The sequence below is a fragment of the Haliaeetus albicilla genome, chromosome W (assembly GCF_947461875.1).
Source record: "Haliaeetus albicilla chromosome W, bHalAlb1.1, whole genome shotgun sequence".
Lineage (NCBI taxonomy): Eukaryota > Metazoa > Chordata > Aves > Accipitriformes > Accipitridae > Haliaeetus > Haliaeetus albicilla.
In genome coordinates this window covers 6,349,204-6,368,405 of record NC_091515.1, presented here as the reverse complement: position 1 = coordinate 6,368,405, position 19,202 = coordinate 6,349,204, and positions in this window count along the sequence as shown.

The following is a 19,202-nucleotide window of genomic DNA, read 5'->3' as shown; positions in this document are numbered from 1 at the left end:
TTTATGTACAAGTTATAACCTAAAACATTTAAGCTACAATAAAAATATTATAAATAATATGAAGCTTCTGATGCATGCAACAAAGTAAGTGTTGAACTCAGTGGAGCTGTTCTGGTTTAAAGGTGTGTTATCACGGCGGTGAATAGGTCTTAGGTTTATGCGGTGATGGGCTTTTAAGCTCACAGAGGCAGGCAAATCAGACTTGAGCAAGTTTAATGAAGTCTTTTTGTATATGTGTTTTGAAATTCAAGACCTGGTCTTATAACTAAAAGAGCTGCCTTAATGAAAATGGGGAAGGGAAGATCAGAGAAAGATTTATTTCCTATATACTTACTGTATTTTTCAGTTATATATATTTAATTTCATAACCTCAAGAATAATAGCAGGAGCAAATATTTTGCTAGGCTAATGCATTATTAATCGTAGAATAAAGTCAGGGAACCAGACAACTTTGGCACCTTATTCTAAGACCACATGAAAAATACTGCACATAAATGACAGGCAAAATAAGCAACCTGGCATCTTATTGAACACAGAACATGATGTGTTGCAAAACCAAGAAGCAGCCCTGATTTATCCAGTGGAACTTGACATTTCCTACAGGCCAGCACTGGCTTAACATTAATTAAAGCTTCACATGAAAGTGTTATCTCTTTTTCCCCCTATTGTTCTCATGGTCTCTCACCTATTTTTCTGAAATGCTGCAGTTTGTGGATAGGTATAAACCTGAATGACAGACCTGAATAGCTGACTCGAAATGTCAGAACGTCTGTATGTTCCTGGTAATCAAAACGGAGACTTCTACTTTATTAATAATGTTACGCAGTTTCGTGGTAGTGCATGTTAAACTTGGGGCCTTCAGAAAGTCACTAAGAGTTTGAGAGAAAGATGAATTTTAAAGAACAAAGTAAGTAGAGATGAGAAAAAATTCATAGCATTTTTTTTTCCCTTCTGACAATTACTTCCTTTCCTGTCCATGAAGAGGCAGAAAAGAACGAAGTCTCTTCCTTTTAAACATCAGTTGACAATATTATGACATTTGCCTGGGTCTTTGAAATTCAAAATGCAAAATTGGTCTACTTCTGAATGACATACATGTGCACAGCATTGCCAATCTTCCTGCCCAAATAATTAGTGCTCTTTGTACTCTTGTACCAAGGGTTAAATGGTAGCTTGATTTTTCTATGCTCATACAGCATTTAGCATAATGAAGAAAAAATCCTTAAAAAAAATGTGACTAACATTTATCTTGTCTAACTCTAGCCAGTTACAACTATGTGTTTCTAGTCATAGCCCATTATTTAAACTGTCTCCACAGTCATGTGAGAGAGCAAGGTACCACCAGAGAGGAATTCATCCCATCGTAAAATAGATATTTAAAATGTGTGTGATGAATCATTCTCTGAAGAGACCTTGTTCTCTCCTTTCATTAGAGAGGAAATTTAGGTGACTACCTTAATTAAATGACTAATTTTTATGTGGCTAAAGTTAGGTGAGGTGAATCCCAGATGAAAGGAAGAACATTACAAAGCTAATTACATCTTTTCTTTTTTTTTTTTTTTTTTTTCCCTTTGTAAACCTGGAAGGAAAAATTCCATGCCTGGGATCTGCATGTACTTCTGCTGTCTGTGAAAAGGGACACAAGACAGGCGCAACACAGTGAATGCTGTGGGAAAAGAGGTATCAGGAAAAAGAAAGGGAGAAGTGTCAAAAAAGGGATTTCTACAGACCTAGTAAAAACCTGGGACCAGTATAAAAGCTTACACTACAAAATCCATGCCATGCCTGTATTATTCAGAAATTGCTTTAGATTTCTAAATGCAAAATATTTTGGTGGGATTCCCATTGGTTAAAAGCATACCTCTCATCAAACTGTGTCTCACGTTCCTCTCAGGACTTTGAGAAAGTGGCCTGGGATATGTCCAGACCATCTAAATTCCAACCAAGTCCTTCTGCTAGTCGATACAGAAATCTTAGAGCTTCAAATACCTCATTCAGAGAGCTTGTGGAAGGTGTGTGACACAGAGCAATTTATGTCCCCGGAATACAGCTCTTGTATCCTTCATGACCTAATTTCTCCATCTGTAAGATAAGCACTGTGATACTTTTCTCTTGCAAGGGTGTTAAAAAGCTTATATCCTAACTCCCAGCATTTGCTTTTTATATACCTTGTACAGGAACTGCTACAAATATAAAATATATTATAAATTATTAACGCAATCATATTTCTGGAGCTTGCTTTTATGGAACAGCATGAACTAGTAGAGAATAAATATCAATTCATACACTGAAAAAGCACAGCATATTTAAAAAAAAAAAAGAATCCCCATTTTCAGGTATCATTGTAATTATCTATATATTACCTTTCAAAATAATTCACCAGCTATGAGAAGAATGACATAAATTCCTTTGTGATTGGTCAGAAATTGACAAAATATAGGGATTTTCATTGTCGGCATCTTATTCATCCTGCAGTTTTATTCATATAATATTTATACAGGATTACAGAAAATTAACAAACATTACTCTGTGGCAGTAGAAAGATTTCATGATCAGTGAAGAGCTGGAAGGAAAAACGAAAGAATTATTTTCTCCCATATTTATTCTGAGAGAATAGAATTGGTGTGAACACAGCCAGGTAAGGCATTTTATTCTGAGGCACAGCAAATTTGTTTTCTTGCAGTGACTGAGTGAATGCTGGAGTCAACCTCACCTCTTGTTACCACCTATGTATATTTGAAGAAATGTAATCTGGCCCCAAGAGTGACAATTTTCTGTGTAGAGATGGAGACCCATAGATGAACAACGAACAGAGTTTTAGAATCCATATTCAAGTAAGAGAAATAGTGGCATTTATTGAAAGATGGTTTTGTTTCTATGTTGTCTTAAAGTGTGGGATATGCAGGGTGTTCATGTGCAGATTTTCTGAGAGAAAAATATCCACAAGGGTGACAAAAGAACATGTCAAAAAAGGATGTAATAATGTGTATCCTAGGAATTGTTCACATCAAGAAATGGATCCTTATTGCTAACTTCTGTATGAACAAATATGGAGATACAGTCCCATCCTCTAAACATTTATGATCTTCCAATCTATCTCACTGAGTTATGAGGACCCTTCAAGAGAAAAGCTATATATCTGTGAATGTTTTTGGAAACAATAATTTAAGCAAGTCTGGAAGTACAAGTCTGACATTTGACATTTGACTGATTCTGTTCCTTGCTAGACTTTGTGCTCAGCTACAGGGTTTAATGTGCCCTCATTTACATCTCTGTTCTCAAGTCTTATACACCTTTCCCAGGCTTGTCACATATCTTTAACCTTACTTATTCCTGTTGTTAATTTTCCCCATGCAAGTCTTCTTCCCTGTCACGACACCTGAAGCAATCTCTGGGGCATCTTCCCTCTCTACATGTCCCCAGTCCATACTTAGGGGAAGGAAAAAGACATTTTGAAGGAGCACATTGAAGGATCTCTAAGAACATAAAAATGTGAGACCAGCTATAATGAGGCAAAAAGGTCCTTCTAATGTCTCCAACAGCAGTCAAAACTAGATGCCAGTGAAAAAGTACAATGTCAGAGCAAGCATGTATGATTCCACCTCTAGTCTCTCTCCCAGCCACTTACTAACTGAGGACAAAAAACCTTTTTGAGACAGGGGTGTTTTCCATGCATTTACTACATGGAGTTGATGGATTTTCTTCTTGCAAACTTGTCCAGTCTCCTCTTGATCCCTTGTCAGCTTTTTAGTATCTGCCACATCCCAAGGGAAGCACAATTCAGCTGAATTTCTCTGCTTGTATCTAGAAAATCCCAGGAAGAAATATACACTAGGAGTACCTTGGAGCTGCAATACAGGACTAATAATTGTTCTTGTAAATGGGACAAACCTGGAAAAAATATATGGTATCATGTAGTGGCAGTGGAGAAGACCTTGCTGGTAAATCTGTGCTTGATCCCTGAGCGTGATCTGAATTTTTTTGTCATGTAGCTGAACACGTATGGAGCTCCATGCTGCCTCACAGGTTGGACCTGCCTTGGCAACACACACTGATCTTTGACAAACAGGCTCTTTCTCAAAACCTCTATCCTTCAAGTTTGTTGGAGAGTGCTTTCCTCAGCTCTTCTCCTCACATGGAAATTTATATGTAAAAGAAAACAAGAAATGAGGATTCTTTTGGTTTAGAGTGTCTCATCTGTTTTGTAGCAATGTGAGGAAAGGATACGTCTCTACTCTGTAGTGCTCTCTTAAACTGGCACCTTTCTACTAATAGTTAGCAAGACTCATCCTCCAAGCATAGATTAAGTCCCCCACTCTTGCTTTTGGACGTGCAAGGTCTCAAAGTGACTTTTTGCTCTGGAGAAAAGCCATGACCCCTAAATTACACCCATCAGCGGGATTATCCTCAAAATAGAAGAAATAACAAACCAACCAGGCTAACAAGGAGTCTGTGTAAGAGCTAGCAAATGTAAAATAAAATGTCTGCAGAATAATCTTATGATTTTTTTAGTCAAAGGATCAGATGCACTTGGAATTGTCCCATTAATGCACATTTAGAGAGCAAGAGGCCTGCCAATATAGATGCCAAGGGAAAATAAGAGCTATGAAAATATCTAACACAGTGAAGAATGGGGGTGGGGGGCTCTCTGATAATGGAGCTAGAGCAGAAAAAAAGAAATGCTGTCTTGGTTTTAAGGTGACGTTTCCTGTCACCCTTTTCCCTCCCTCCCTTGACTGAATGTAACCATTAATTGTGTGAATCAAACAGTTGCTATGGCTAAATTGGACAGGAACCTCAGGAGGTCAAAGCATTCCTGCTTGTTAAAGCTACCGACATGTTTTACGGTCTTACAAAATGTCAGAGTCCATCACGCTGTAACTTTGCTGCTGAGGATCCTGTCTCTCGTAAAACACTCACAGCTGCCTTATGAAACTTTCAGGCAAAACCTTGAATCTACAACTGAGTCAAAACTTCCCCCTCCTCTTCTCACTTCCCTTTACATTTTTGCTTACAAGCTTGTCATGAGCCTGGGGAAGTTTCTTTTCCTTTTTACTATGTCCATTTTTTATTATTTTTTTTCAGGCAGAACTGTAGGTTCACAGAACTTGAGTGACAGCAACCTCTGTTGCTTTCCTACCATTGCAACATCTCAAATTGCTGGAAAGGGGCAATTAAAGTAACCACTAGGGTTTAACAATCAGCATTCAGCATCTGTTGTGCCTCTATGGCTGTGCACAGCTGTCTTCCTTCCAAGGGAAATGCAGAAGCATGTAGTATCTGTAATCCCAATGAACTGAGTTCTCTCTGAAACACGTTGTGATGGCAACTTAATTTCATTCTCGTTTTTTTAGCTCCAAGATAGCACCACTCCGAGGGGGATTCATACAACAGAAAGACTAGAGAGGTATTTTAAGCACTGTCATAAATAATGACCTCCCTAATCCACAGCATAGCACAACCAGTTCTTAGTGTTTCTGTGGTCTACTAATAGTTGTAATATTTCATCACAAAAAAAATCTGTTTGTCTGGAAAAATACACTTTTTATTACAGTACATTGTGCTAGGGTTTTATAGAATCACAGAATGGTTTTGGTTGGAAGAAACCTTTAAAGATCATCTTGTCCACCCCCCCTGCCATGGGCAGGGACACCTTCCACCAGACCAGGTTGCTCCAAGCCCCATCCAGCCTGGCCTTGAGCACTTCCAGGGATGAGACATCCCTGATTTCTCTGGGCAACCTGTTCCAGTGTCTCACCACCCTCATCTTCTTCCTCACACACAACTGAAATCTACCCTCCTGCAGTTTAAAGCCATTGCCCCTAGTCCTGTCACTATAGGGCTAGGTAAAAAGTCTCTCTCCTTTTTTCTTATAAGCCCCCTTTAAGTACTAAAAGGCTGCAATAAAAGTCTTTCTGGAGCCTTCTCTTCTCGACTGAACAACCACAACTCTCTCAGCCTTTCTTCATAGAAGAGGTGTTCCAGCCCTCTGATCATAAAACAATTTATGAATTTATAGGTGCTTGTATTTTTTGCAGAACAACTTTTTTTTTTCTTGTCTTAGTAAGCCTGGAAGTTGATGTTCTTCACTTTGCATTTCTTCTTCATGATCATTTTAGGAAGAAATTTTTTTCTGGAGTGTGAACTAGGACCCATTTAACAAACGTCATAATAAAGTGTCATAAAAAAAAAAGTCTTCATTATAGGCTAACAACTAGCCAAGGAGCTAAAAGGGCTCTATAGATAATACCTTTATGCCATGATTGTGAGGAAGGTATTATTACGTCCATTCTGATAATTGAAAAATAAGTAAGAAGAAATGCTTTGCTGCACTTCCACACCAAACCTGGTGCAGAGGATGGAGAATAAGAAACAAGACTTCTTTTTTCTCGCCCTGCATGTGATTTCATCTCTTTCATGCCTGCCACTGGGACAGACATTAGTGTATGTTTTCAGGAAGATCATAACATGACCTTCAATGACTTTTAGCTTTTGAGTTGAGACTGGGTACACTGAAATGTTGCGAAATCAAGTGCTGAATCCTCTACTATGAAATATGCTTCTTTCTGAAATTTGTGTTGTGGAAGAAGCTCTGAGCCCCACTCTGGGCAAGGGTTTCATTGCTCTGAGTATTAAATAACAGCTGCAAGGACTCTAATATCCCTGCCATGAAGAGCAAGACCCTAGAAATGATTTTGCCCATCAGCTGAACATGTTACTGTGTACCAGGAGCTATGCCTACACTAGAAATCTAAACAGGACCACAATAGAGTCCTGAATACTGTGCTGTATTCAACTGCGTTTAAGTTAGAGTAGTTAATTGCTAGCATGCTTCCTGCGTGGTTTTAGCCCGTGACAATTTATCCGAGTCTCCTAGATATTCAGAAATAGGCGTAGCATGACAAAACATTGTTCCCAACAGGCAGCAAGTATGAGGCCACATGGATCTGGGGGAAAAGCAGATTTAGCTGCACAGGTACAAGCTGCTGCAAAATTGGGGAGCCTTGAGAATAGGATCTATTATTGGGTAGTACAGATGTAGCTAGTGTCCCACCACCCAAGCAGTTTCAAGGGTGCTCCAAGTTAATTAAATTAAAGGATATTTTTTCATTAGTCACACCACATCTAGGGGTAAGTAAAAGGATCAATGTTTCCCCAGAAAAATCACCTTAAAATGGTGACCTTTGAGAAGCTCCAGTGAGCAGTAACCGAGAAAGAGCTACAGAAGAAATCTCCTGTCATATCATTCTTCAAACAGAGGATGCATTTTTCAATATTTGTTGAGTGACACTGCCTGGGAGATTGAAGAGAATATACATTTTCATTATTATTATTATTATTTTTAAGCTGAGCATGTGCATATGTACACAGTGGGCCTGGTTTTAGGAATAACATCACAAGGCATTGTAGAACACGTGCAAAAATATATCTGTAGAAGAGTAGGTCTTTGTGTGCGTGTGTGGTTATCATAATCAGTCACACTGTATTCCTGCCTTGGGGTACACAAGCTGAAAGAAAGGTTGAGAACCACTGTTATAGATAATCCTCTGTAATGATTTTCCTTTCTTCAGGACAATCTTGACAACAGCACCTTGCCCTAGGAAAGTTTTCTTTGATCCATTTTGTGACTGAAATACAAATTCCCTACTTTTCGTTTGCCTCTCTTCAAATTAATGATCCCTGCAATAAAGATACCCTGCCCAGGAGTGGTTTCTCCAAACAGATTAAAAGAAATAACAAAGCTAAAACTCAGTATCGGGAATTGGGTCTGAAAGGTGGGAGGGCACTTGGTCTTTATTTGCTTTTCTTTCTGCTTTTTTGAGGATGCTGTCATGTCCTGTTACACAGATCGTCTATTTGATATTATTTCACTTATCACGGATACAGGCAATCAGCATTGTTAGGAACAGAGGAGAGCTGGGAATTTTTAAGGCATAATGCTTCATTATAGAGACAATTTTCAAGAAAAAATTATGCAAAGTAGTGTACAAAACGTGTATGCAAAAAGCAAGCTGTTAGCTGATCTCTGTAGCCCGATAAAGTTATCTAAAGTTTGGTTAAAAATATGTCTTTTTGTGGCTGTATTAAAAAAAACTGATAAATCTGTCCACTGCTGATATAGCTACGCAAAAGTCAAAATGGCTGCAAGTGCTAGACAACTGAATCCCAATCAGGTATCCTAAATAAATGTCTTATACCATTTGAGATGCCTGATAACATTCATGACTTTTGCATGGGTATAATAGATTTAACACAGAATCACAGGAGACCCACGCTGCTCTGGAGTGGCAGCAAGAGACGAGTGAAATATTTCACCCACTTAAAATGGCACCATACACCTATACTTAGGTGATTAAATCCTTCCTTTTTTGGCCTATGGGTACTTTTCCCTGACTCTACCTTTCTGCATTCTTTTGTCTTAAAAACTTAAAGAAAAACCAACAACAACAAAAACCCAACAAAAACACACCCACACACAGAACTTTCCTAATGCTGATCTGTGTTTTCCTAGATTTTTTTTTTTTTTTCTCCTTTTACTCAAAAAGGGGAAGCTGATCAAGGCTGGACTGTCCATGTGAGGACTCTAGGACTTCTTCACTGACTACCTGCTCTCCCCCAAGTGTCCTCAAAAACCCATGCTGTAACAAGAAACAAGGACAAACATTACTTAACCGTATCCTTTTCAAGTTCATGTTTTTTCACCTACAATTTTCCTTCAGCAAAATCAACAGGACAGAGCATCTGGAAATGTAAGTCTGAATTCCACAAAGGCTGAGGCTAGAAAGATCACCGGAGACTGCCTTGTCCAAACCTCTGCTCAAGCATGGTCAGCTAAATCAGGTTGCTCCCGGCTGCATCTGGTCAGGTTTTGAATAGCTTCAAGGATGGAGACTCCACAACCTCCCTGGGCAACCTGTGCCAGTGTTTGACCACCCTCATATAAAAAAAAATACCACTGAGAAGAGTCTGCCTCCATCTTCTTCAGTGGTCCCACATGCCTCACCAGATGTTTACGCACATGGATAAGATCCCTCAGAGCTTTCTCTTCTCCAGACCGAACAGTCCCAGCTCTCACAGCCTCTCTTCAAACATCAGATGCTCTAGTCCCTTCAACCTCTTTGTGGCCTTTCACTGGACTTGGTCCAATGCATCCATTTCTCCAGTACGCAGCCCCAAGAAGCTCTTTGCTTTCTTTTGCCACGAGGGCACGTTGCTGGCTCATGGTCACCTTGTTGTCCACCAGGACCCCCAGGGTCTTCTCTGCCAAGCTGCTTTCCAGCTGGTTGGCCCCCAGCTTGTGCTGGTGCCTTCAGTTATTCCTCCCCAAATGCAGTTCTTAGGATTTCCCTTTGCTGAACTTCATGAGGTTCCCATGGGGCCAGTTCTCCAGCCTCTTGAGGTCCCTCTGAATAGCAGAACAACCCTCATGAAATGGAATGCTGTATGGTCAATAAAGTATTCACATGCTGACAGCCTGGGACAGAAAATCTGGGAATAAACTAAATTCAAACCGCTACTCTTGCTGTTAGTATTATTATTATTATTTTTTCTTATACTTGCAAAAAACCAGTAATAACTCAAGGCAAATCATCAGCTGACACTTGATTGCAACAACAGTAAAGAAAAATAAGGTAACAATGTTTGGGACCAAATGAATCTCTATCCTGAACGGTATAAAAAGCAAGAGAAGTGAAGATCTTCAAGACCTTCCAAGAAATGGATGCTTTTCTGTTACTACAATTTTTTTCACCAACTACTTGACCATTCTTTCTGAACACTAGGCAATCACTTTCTGAAATAATCACAGTGATTTCCTAATCCTAAAGTAAGAAAAAAAAAAAAATAGACTTGTATTATTCCTTTGGTATTTTATTGAGATAGAGTATACCAGGGGATTTATCTTCTTAACTGCATTATTACAGGAACCAAAGTTAGGCACTCAGCACCTTCATTGACTCTGGAGTAGCAAGGACATACAGAAATAAAATCACCACCTGCAGGTGAACAGCTGTCAGGTTTTTTCCCCAACTAGCAGACGTTAATACCAGATTATATTATTAATAATCATTGTTATTAATATATTTCTAAATTTTGAATCACTTTCTTCCTAGCATAAGATATACTTCAATGTGGTAGATGGTGTCTTTGGCTTCACCAGAGCATGTCAACCTTTAACTAGAGGACAGCGTATTGAGAAGCTTGTTCAATTTACATGCTCAATTAATCTTAAGTCTCTCTTTGGAGCACATGCTATCAAAAGTGTCAAACATGCAATGGCTTTCTGATCTGGATTCCAGCTTATTCAACATTTAACTGGGGTCATTGAACTTATTTTATCAATACTTTTATTAGTTATCGCTATCTAATCGTTCTTATTTTGCTGACTTTGGTCAGGCTAAATTCAAACTTTGCTCTCCATGGAAGAAAATGAGTGACTAATCCAGCAAATATGATATTGCTGTTTTACTACATAACTAGAGTAAATGTAACTTTCATGAAGGTTTACAGTTTATCGCTACAGCAAGAAAGTCAGCAATTCAATTAACTGGCTTTTAATTTTTTTAAAGCCCTTTCTTCCAGTGCCTGGCTTTGGAAATTAAAATAAGCTTGCGCCGATATTAAATTTTGGGATGTTTACTGCATTTAATCAGGAAAAAAAAGGAGAGAAAGCAAAGCAATTTCACATGGTAAACAAGTTAAATGACTATTGCCCAGGGCTACCAAACAAGTGTGTAGAGCCATAGTGACTATTTGCTGTATTTGTAATATTTTATTTAGAAAAAGAGAACATTATGTTGATATGTAAGTAACAAATAATTAAATCATCATGGAAGCTGTGGCACTGATTTCTTATTTTCTTATCCTTTCAAAACAACAGACACGGACTATTCTCGGGGAAGACTGATCTTTAGGGAGTAAAAATGACAAAATTAGAGAGTATTGAGCTTGCGTCACCAAAGAGATGAACCACGTTTATATCCCAGGACCCATTTAAGCTCAAATTGTTGCTGACAACATCACTATTGAGTTACTTATTCAAGTGATGGCAGCAAATTAGAAGCAGGGTTCATGTATTTTAACTATGGATAGCACCTAGTGACATGTCTACATGCAGATTTTTGCTCCAAATCTTTGAGTTTTTTCACAGAAACAGCCCCTGAGTCAGCTCACTCTTACTCTGCTTTCAGCAGAGCTGTGGGGACAGTTAAAATCCAACCCTTCAGAGGTTTTGGCCAACAGGTTTTACATTTGGCTCAAGACATTAAACAGGACACATGGGCAGGCATTAGGGTCAGAGGACTGTTAAATGGTAAACCAGGTATTTTGGTTGCGAGTGTCTGAAAAGATCAAGACTTCATGATCCTTGCCGGTATCTCCCAGCATGGAAGGTGGCCTTTGCTTAAAAAGATCAGCTGGTTTGCCTTTCCTTTTATTCTCCAAGGCATTAGAATCCATTAGAAAACATAGAAACAAAATATAACAAAATTGCAGTGCGTCACTGAGGACTATTAATCATTCAGGTGTGTTATATGCACAAGGGATGGCAAATTGTGTTTATATTTTTTCTGTTCTTTTATCATGAAGATGAAGTGCAGTAGATTTTGTAACTGGGCTGATAAGCTTTCAAGAAGAATCTGTACAGCTGAAACTGTAAACTATATAGCACAAATGGAAGTCAGGCTGAAACCCAAAAAGCTAGTGAACAAAGTTGAAGGAGTAATGTGCATGCACACATTAAAAGTGAAATTTCTCAGATGAAGTCAAGCAGCTCAGGGGAGACGAGGATAACAGCCCTGGGACCATAATGTTGCTGAGCCATTTGTTGTCACAGCAGTCTTTACAACAGACAGTCAAGGACTGAACTCTTCATTTATGAATCACACAAATCCTGCACAGGCAGTTCGGCTTGGAAGAGATTTGCAGCTCAAGAGAGCACCTGGAAGTGTCTGGGCTGAAGGTTGAGACTTTCCCTACAGAAAACAGAAAAATCTATGCCTTTTACAAGTCCTTGGGAATAACTGAATGCTTTAACTCAAGTAAAGATGGAAGTAAGAGTAGAATAGAATATTTTCAGTTGGAAGGGACCTACAACGATCACCTAGTCCGACTGCCTGACCAATTCAGGGCTGACCAAGTTAAAGCATGCTGTTACGGGCATTGTCCAAATTTATTGAAAGCCTTTTACTGCCATACACTGCAGCTGTAACATGGCAAGAGACAGTCCCTATTTTGCAGAATTTACCATTGACTAGACACAGGGCAGAAGGGCACTCAGTGACACAGAGATGTGGCAAAGGACTCGAACCCAATTTCTAAAACCTCAATCCGTTGACAGGGTGGGCAAGTCATTCCTTGCAGGAAGCATCACTTTGCCTGTTATGGCAGTATAATGGTCTACAGGAGACTATTTGCCCACCTTCAAGAGTTTTTGTGATTCATTAGCCACTCAGATCCCAGAGAGCACAAGGAGGTCAAAGCCTTAACTGTGTGACAGATGAGTTTACCAAAAAAAATAGTACTTGAAAGTGCTCAGATGGGAAAAGCTACAGCACTGCAGGGTTTAGTTGTTAGGTGATGCCTTAGACATCCCATACTGGGAATTGTATAATTCCATCTGCCCCCAGGAGGCATTTCACCTCCAGCCTCTCCTGCAGAGAATGTAGCAGTGAATAGGGTGTTGGAGGAAGTATCCAGAGCACTAAGAAATACAGGAACCTCTTGGGCGTTCTGTACTTCTTGGGGTGGGGAGAGGAAATGTGAGTTGCTGTGAACCTGGTTTCATGTGTGAGGGTGGCACTGCATATATATATATATATATATGGACTTCAATGTTCTGGTTCTGTCCAGCTGATCTCTGGACTTTAGGAGAAAGAGGGCATCCTTATACCTCCTAAACAAGAAACAGAGGTGCTTAATGAGGAGAAAGTGCTTGTTAAATGCCTTTTCATTAGAAGAGAGATTAAAAAGTGTTAAATTTTAAAAAGGCGGAGGGAACCACAAACTCACTGAAGAAAAATCAGCATGAAGTTTCTCAATTACAATTGACTATCATACACGTGTGTTCCCGTCTCACTGCAACTGGTGCGGGGTTTATGTCTCCAAAAGTTGTTCCAAAATTAAATTTGTAAAAAGTGGAATAAATCGAGAGAGCAGCAGACAGAGATGCTTTGATTTCTTTGTTCCCTTCCCATAAATATTAATGCATTTCCTAGGTGCTGCCATTGTGACATGCCGTGGACGGGGGCAGAACGTGCGCTTGCCTGGCTCTCAGCCTCGCTGCATACAGATGAGTGCTTTCAGAAAGGCTGCAGGTGAAATGCACACACAAAGTAAAATTATAGCTGCCCTTTGTCAAATGCAGCAACATGGGCCAATAATAGCTGCTTATTCCATCAGTGGGTAATGCAGTCATTGTGTCAGAGACCTACTCAATGGCGTTGTAGTATTAGGGGGAAAAAGGTAATGTAGGTTGCCAGAGAAAGCGTGAAACTGGCAGTTTATCACTAATACTTCCTCCCCACCTAGACTTCAGAAATGTTTCCCTTCTATCACACTAGTTCCTTTACAACTTTCTATTCACAGCCTTTGTCATTCTCATCAGAAAAAAAGGAGTACAGGCTATGTAGCAGACTGAAAATGCATTAGATATGAATAAATTATCATGTGTAAAAGCATAGATTTAGCTTTAGCTGCAAGAAACAAAGAAAAGGGAAACCAATACCAGAAAAATTTTCAGAGATTATGATTTCCTGAGGTATTGCTGTTTTGATGATGACACCATGGGAAGTTTTAAATCATGAGTGAATTGTGTTAGCTACTTTATAAACAAAAGACAAGTGGCAATCTTGCCCTTGAGAATCTGAAGTGTAACAAATAAGAGGAAATAACAGGAGACAGATAAATGGGTTTTCAGAAAGAAGTTCTGAGACAATGTGGGTTTATGTGAAAACGCAATGGACTTTTTAATTCTGTTTCTTCATATAATGAGTAGCTCCATAGCACAATTGTTTTATCTCCATTCTTTAAAAAATACCACTTTTAACATGTCTTGATAAGTGGTCATGTTAACGTAACGGGAATTTATTTGGCTTTATAAATCTTAGAGAATCAGTCTAGCTTTGTCACGTAAATAAACCATGTAATAGGTTTTCTAGAGATAGGTAATACAAGTGGACAAATCATCTTAGGCTTGATGAATTGTATCCTAGAAATGCCTCTCTGTCTTTCCTCTAACTGTAGAGGGAGAGTAGGTATTTAGCTAAACCTTCTTCATATGGCTAAAATTAGGTTAAAAGAATCCTGACTGGAATAAAAATGATGACTCCGAAAAGACCCTCTATAAAGACATGGAAGTTAATTCAGCTGATACGAAAGGTCTCATACCTGTTAGAGCTAACCAGGTATCTGGATTTCAATCCATGTAACAGGTCCGTTTATCATAAGAGTGATCTTTGTGAGGAAGATTGCTTTGGTACTTTGTGTATAAGCATTCCCAACCTCCTGCCTCCTAACAAGAAAGAATTCTTAACAAATTGCTCTCCCTTGTAGCCAAGCATGTCTCTCAATTTTTTTTTTCCATTAATTCATCTCATAATTTAAAATATCTGATCAAAATGCTTAATCTGGGATTATTGCCACTATTTCCTTCCTCTCAGCCAATGGAGGGAGATGGACCAAAAGGTATTTCAGACCATACAAAGCTACCGTGCGTACTCAACCCTACCTTCCCAGGTAGATGTTTTGATCAAGTTAAGTATATTTAAGTATCAGACGAATTTAAAACCTGGACAATCATCTCAGATAAAGTGAATTCAAAATCAAGGACTCATGGTCAGCCTTTTTTCCTACTTAACTAGGAGATTGTGTATTAAATTGTTTGCTCAAACCTTTTGATGAATTTATTTAAAAATACATGTAGTAAGCAATCTGTATGAGAGCTGACAACCTTAAATTTTGGAGATAATTTCCTTCAGGTGCTGAATAGAGATGTTTTTCTCCAAAGTTAATAGGATCTTTAAAGTTATAGCTTCTAAGATTAACTGAATTTAAATAACAATGTGTAGTAATCAACAGCAACATAATAGCAGCACCAAATACACAATAATTTCATAATTACTGATGCTAAATACAAAACTTTTGTAAATCCTTTGTTTGCATCCACATAACAACAGTATTTCCATTATGTTTATGCCTAGCTTTAAGATAAGAATGTTTGGATATATAAGCAACAAAATGATGAAATATGAGAAAGGTTCTTGCATGTTTCAGTGTGTAACTGCCCAGGGAAAAAAAATTTGTTCCTTCAGATCTTGCACATCTCTCAATGCATTCCAGAATATTAAGATATGAACAAATTATTATGAATAAATGAGTTGGTGCAACATGAAAGTGAGCATTTCTCATATAAGATAAAGTGTGTCTAGCTTACATGATTGAATAATTAGTCTAAAAAAAAAGTGGGGTGGGGCTTTTACTTCTCTAGGACCTCCCATATAGTCAGTTATTAAGAAAAAATGCTTTGCCAAGAGCTCATAACGCATAGAATCTTGATTTGAAATATCACTGGATTTCATTTCATTTGATGTCTCTAACCTCAAAATATAAGGGTTTTGGTTGAAGCTTTCTGCCTCCACCTCAGTCATCCCCACTTAAGATCTAATAATATATTAAAGAAGTTCAGAGCCCCTTTCCTGCACTATCTATCTTCATACTGTCACACTGTTTTAGCACTTTTAACTTTAGAACACTTCAAATATCACAGAAGATTCAGAAGTTATCCTAATTGTACTGATATTTCTTTGAGGTTGCAATTTTTAAAACCTTTTTTTCACCCTGTTACAAAGTCCATCTTTTATTAAGTTTAGTAAGGATTAGACATGATCAACTAAAAGCAAAACTGAAACTGCTCTGAATAGCTTATGATTAATAAACTTCTTTTAAGTAAACAGTTCACCTAGCTGCATAGCAGAAAACATCAGATGGGAGCAGTCACAGTAGTGCTGCTGGAATTAGGTAGTAGCATAATTAGTAGTGGTCACCAGAAGGAGTAAATATAGCTGGATCTTACAGTTCTGAGACTAATAAACACCTAATGTTTTAGATATCTTCTTCCTCATTATTAATGCCCCCCAAGAACAAGCCAGCAATTTTCCAACTCTGCAGGCACATATATCATTCCACCAAACTGCAAGTGAGAAATCCTTCTTTCTCATTTGTAACAATTGAGGTCTATGAGCAGAATCACTGGGATGTTATAAGGTAGTTCACAGGATTAATTTCTTCCATGCCTGGAAAAGTTTTAGGCTTCAACCATCAGCTATATAAGGGCTGAGAAGATCTGCCCTGTCCAGTAATGACATGTAATATTGAAAGCATAAGGTTTCATTTCAAAGAATAAGACAATGACCAGCACTGAATAACCTCTCAAAACATCTTATGCATACAAAGCAGAAGGGAAATTAGGTTGCAAAATGTGCTTTCAAGGTCTGGGAGGTTAAAGATTAGCCATACATCTAAGCCAATGCTCACAGCACTCCCTTCTTTTTTGAAAAAATAAATTTTCTGTCATGGCCCTGATCCATTCATTCTGCATGATGGCATGAGTTCATCTACTTGATCTCCAAAGTGCTATAACTTTTTATAATCTGCAGCCATTCCAGGATCAAATTTTGTTATTTTCCTACCTAACATTTCCTCATCTTGCTGTGATATTCTGTAAATACCTTTCATTATTCAACTTGTTTAATATTAAGTAGTCATCTCCTCTGGAAAGTCCCCAATAGAAATATCTAAAAAAAATCAGAAAAATAGGAAAAAAAATTCCTTCATGCCTAAAAAAAAGGAGTAACAAAATAATAAATTCACAGGATGAGGATAAAATATGGCTCAAAGCAAAGAAATTAGAGGACACAGAGAGAGAAAGGATCTTTGTGTGATTATTAGATCAAAAAAAGATAAATAATCTAAAAAGTCAGTCTTTCCACTGTTCCTTTGCTTCACCATGTTATTGATGTTTCATCCTTGATAATTCACACTGGACTTGTTCTTCTGTTGCCCCTCAGGATGTACATGTTTTCATCTCCACCTATGTCTCCAGTATTCCCCAGGCAATATTATGTCTCATTGCATTGGTGTACAATGAGAAAATGAAAAGTTTCTCAGTGATTCTCCTCTTTCTCGTTGATGAGTAATAGAGGCAAAAAGTTAGAAATAGTGTCTCTGGACAGGTCCTAGAGTTTACAGACATAGAGGCTATTCCAAAGCCCAAGGAAGTCAATTAAGAGATTCATTGACTTCAACAGGCTTTGGAGCAACACCTAATAAATGTAGGTTTATCTCACTGTCTGATGGAAAGCCTCAGATCAATCAACATTGCAGCTGCTCAAGAGGAGAAAACTATTTGTAAATAAATGATTCGCCGATTAGTTATGATACTCTCCCCAAAGCATTTAACTACTCAATTGACAGTCTACAGAACTGATTATAAAGTGGCAATTCTTAATGGTGAATAATTCAGTGAAACACAAGCTCTACCTCTCACAAATATATTCTACAAAGCTGATTCCATAGCCCTGGTGTATGCTGCTTGCATTTTTTTGGTAAGACTTTTATCTAGCCTTTCTTATTCTATCATCTGAATGCTTTATAATTCTTAAGAAATTTATCCTCATAGTATCCCTGAGGCAACAGCTACATGAACAAAGTTGCCCAAGACAAGGAACCTCTAGGCAAAAGCCTGGAGGAAAATGCTGCAGGCAATCACATGCAAAGGCACAGCTGTCCAGAGAAGAAAATATTCTGTCCCAGGAAGAATTGACCATGGGACAGAACTGGGTAATGTCCTTGATCAGGTCAGATTTATTGGACTACATGACTCCAGTTTTTCCTTTCTTCCTTCTGACAGATGGGGTTTTCCCAGGATTTCTCATATCCATTTCAGAAGTCATAAAAATTTTAAACCTGTAGACTGCAATTTTTGATGCTGTCCTCCTGAAAGCTAGATCTAATAAAACAGTTCATGGAGTTATTAAGAATATCAGTTTGTAGTGCTGCAGCCCAGTAAATACAGTATTGCTACTGAAAGGCTTTGTACTGAGTTTGCAGGGCCTCAGGAGCAAGGCTTGTCAGGCTCGCTTTGTCTGAATTTGTGTTCACCTGCCTGGGGCTTTGTCTCAGCTGCTTTAGCTGAAACAGTGTTTTCTAACAACAGGTCACTGGCTGATTTGTTTTACTTCGTGTTTGTATGGTACAATCTTAGTTTTTAAGTCAACAGATGCAAAAGGCAGATTGTTCATACTGAGATTCTTTCTGTAGTATTATTCCTTTCTGTTATAATAACATCTGGACTTTGTCAGCTCATACATATTCCAGCAACTCCCCAGAAACCACACGTTGAATAGTTTCTCTTTCTGCAGTTATTTATTCGTAGATTAGGCTCTCTAAAGAAATAAAGACCACCTCGTTGTCCTCACTTAAATGGATTCTCAAGGCCAACTGATCACATTTTCTTCTAATTTGTAGGGCTATCTTCAATAGTATTGCTCTGTTATATTGTCCTACTGCTTTGTAAAGTGGGAGTTTTGCTTAAATGATTTGTTGATACCTCAAGTACAAAAGGAAATGAGAGCAGAAAACCTTTACCAATCTCAATAAGCTATGAATTCTGCACTGTACACAAAGATAAAGTGATGCTGTGCCAACGTTTTTAAGGGGAATAGAAAGCTTTCTGCTGTAAATAGAACTATATCCACAAATTAAAGACAAAGATGCTGACAAATTTCAGCAATATAGTCTTGTACCATGCCAGAGATGCACTGGACACCAAGTTTCTCTATGGGTTTTTTCAGTTCCAATGTCTATGGAAGCGTACCAGGATTAGCTGGGCAGAAATTTATCACTAGAAAAGTCCTTAGAGGGTTAACAAGGGATTAATATGAACCTTTATGAATAAAAAGAGTTCATTGCTGCAAAATACATAGGGTTCTAATAAAGAATACAGTTGTAAAAATGGTTAAAAAAAGTCTGTGAGACAGACAGTGGGGAGTCGTGTTTGTGTTAACTATGATGTTTCTTAAAATCTTGATATAGCTTGAGAAACTTTCAGGTGGCATAGTCTGTTGAGGACTTCTCTGGGATATTCTAAATTTGCAAGGAAAGACACTGGGGCTTACCACTAATACCATCATATGTATAATACATTA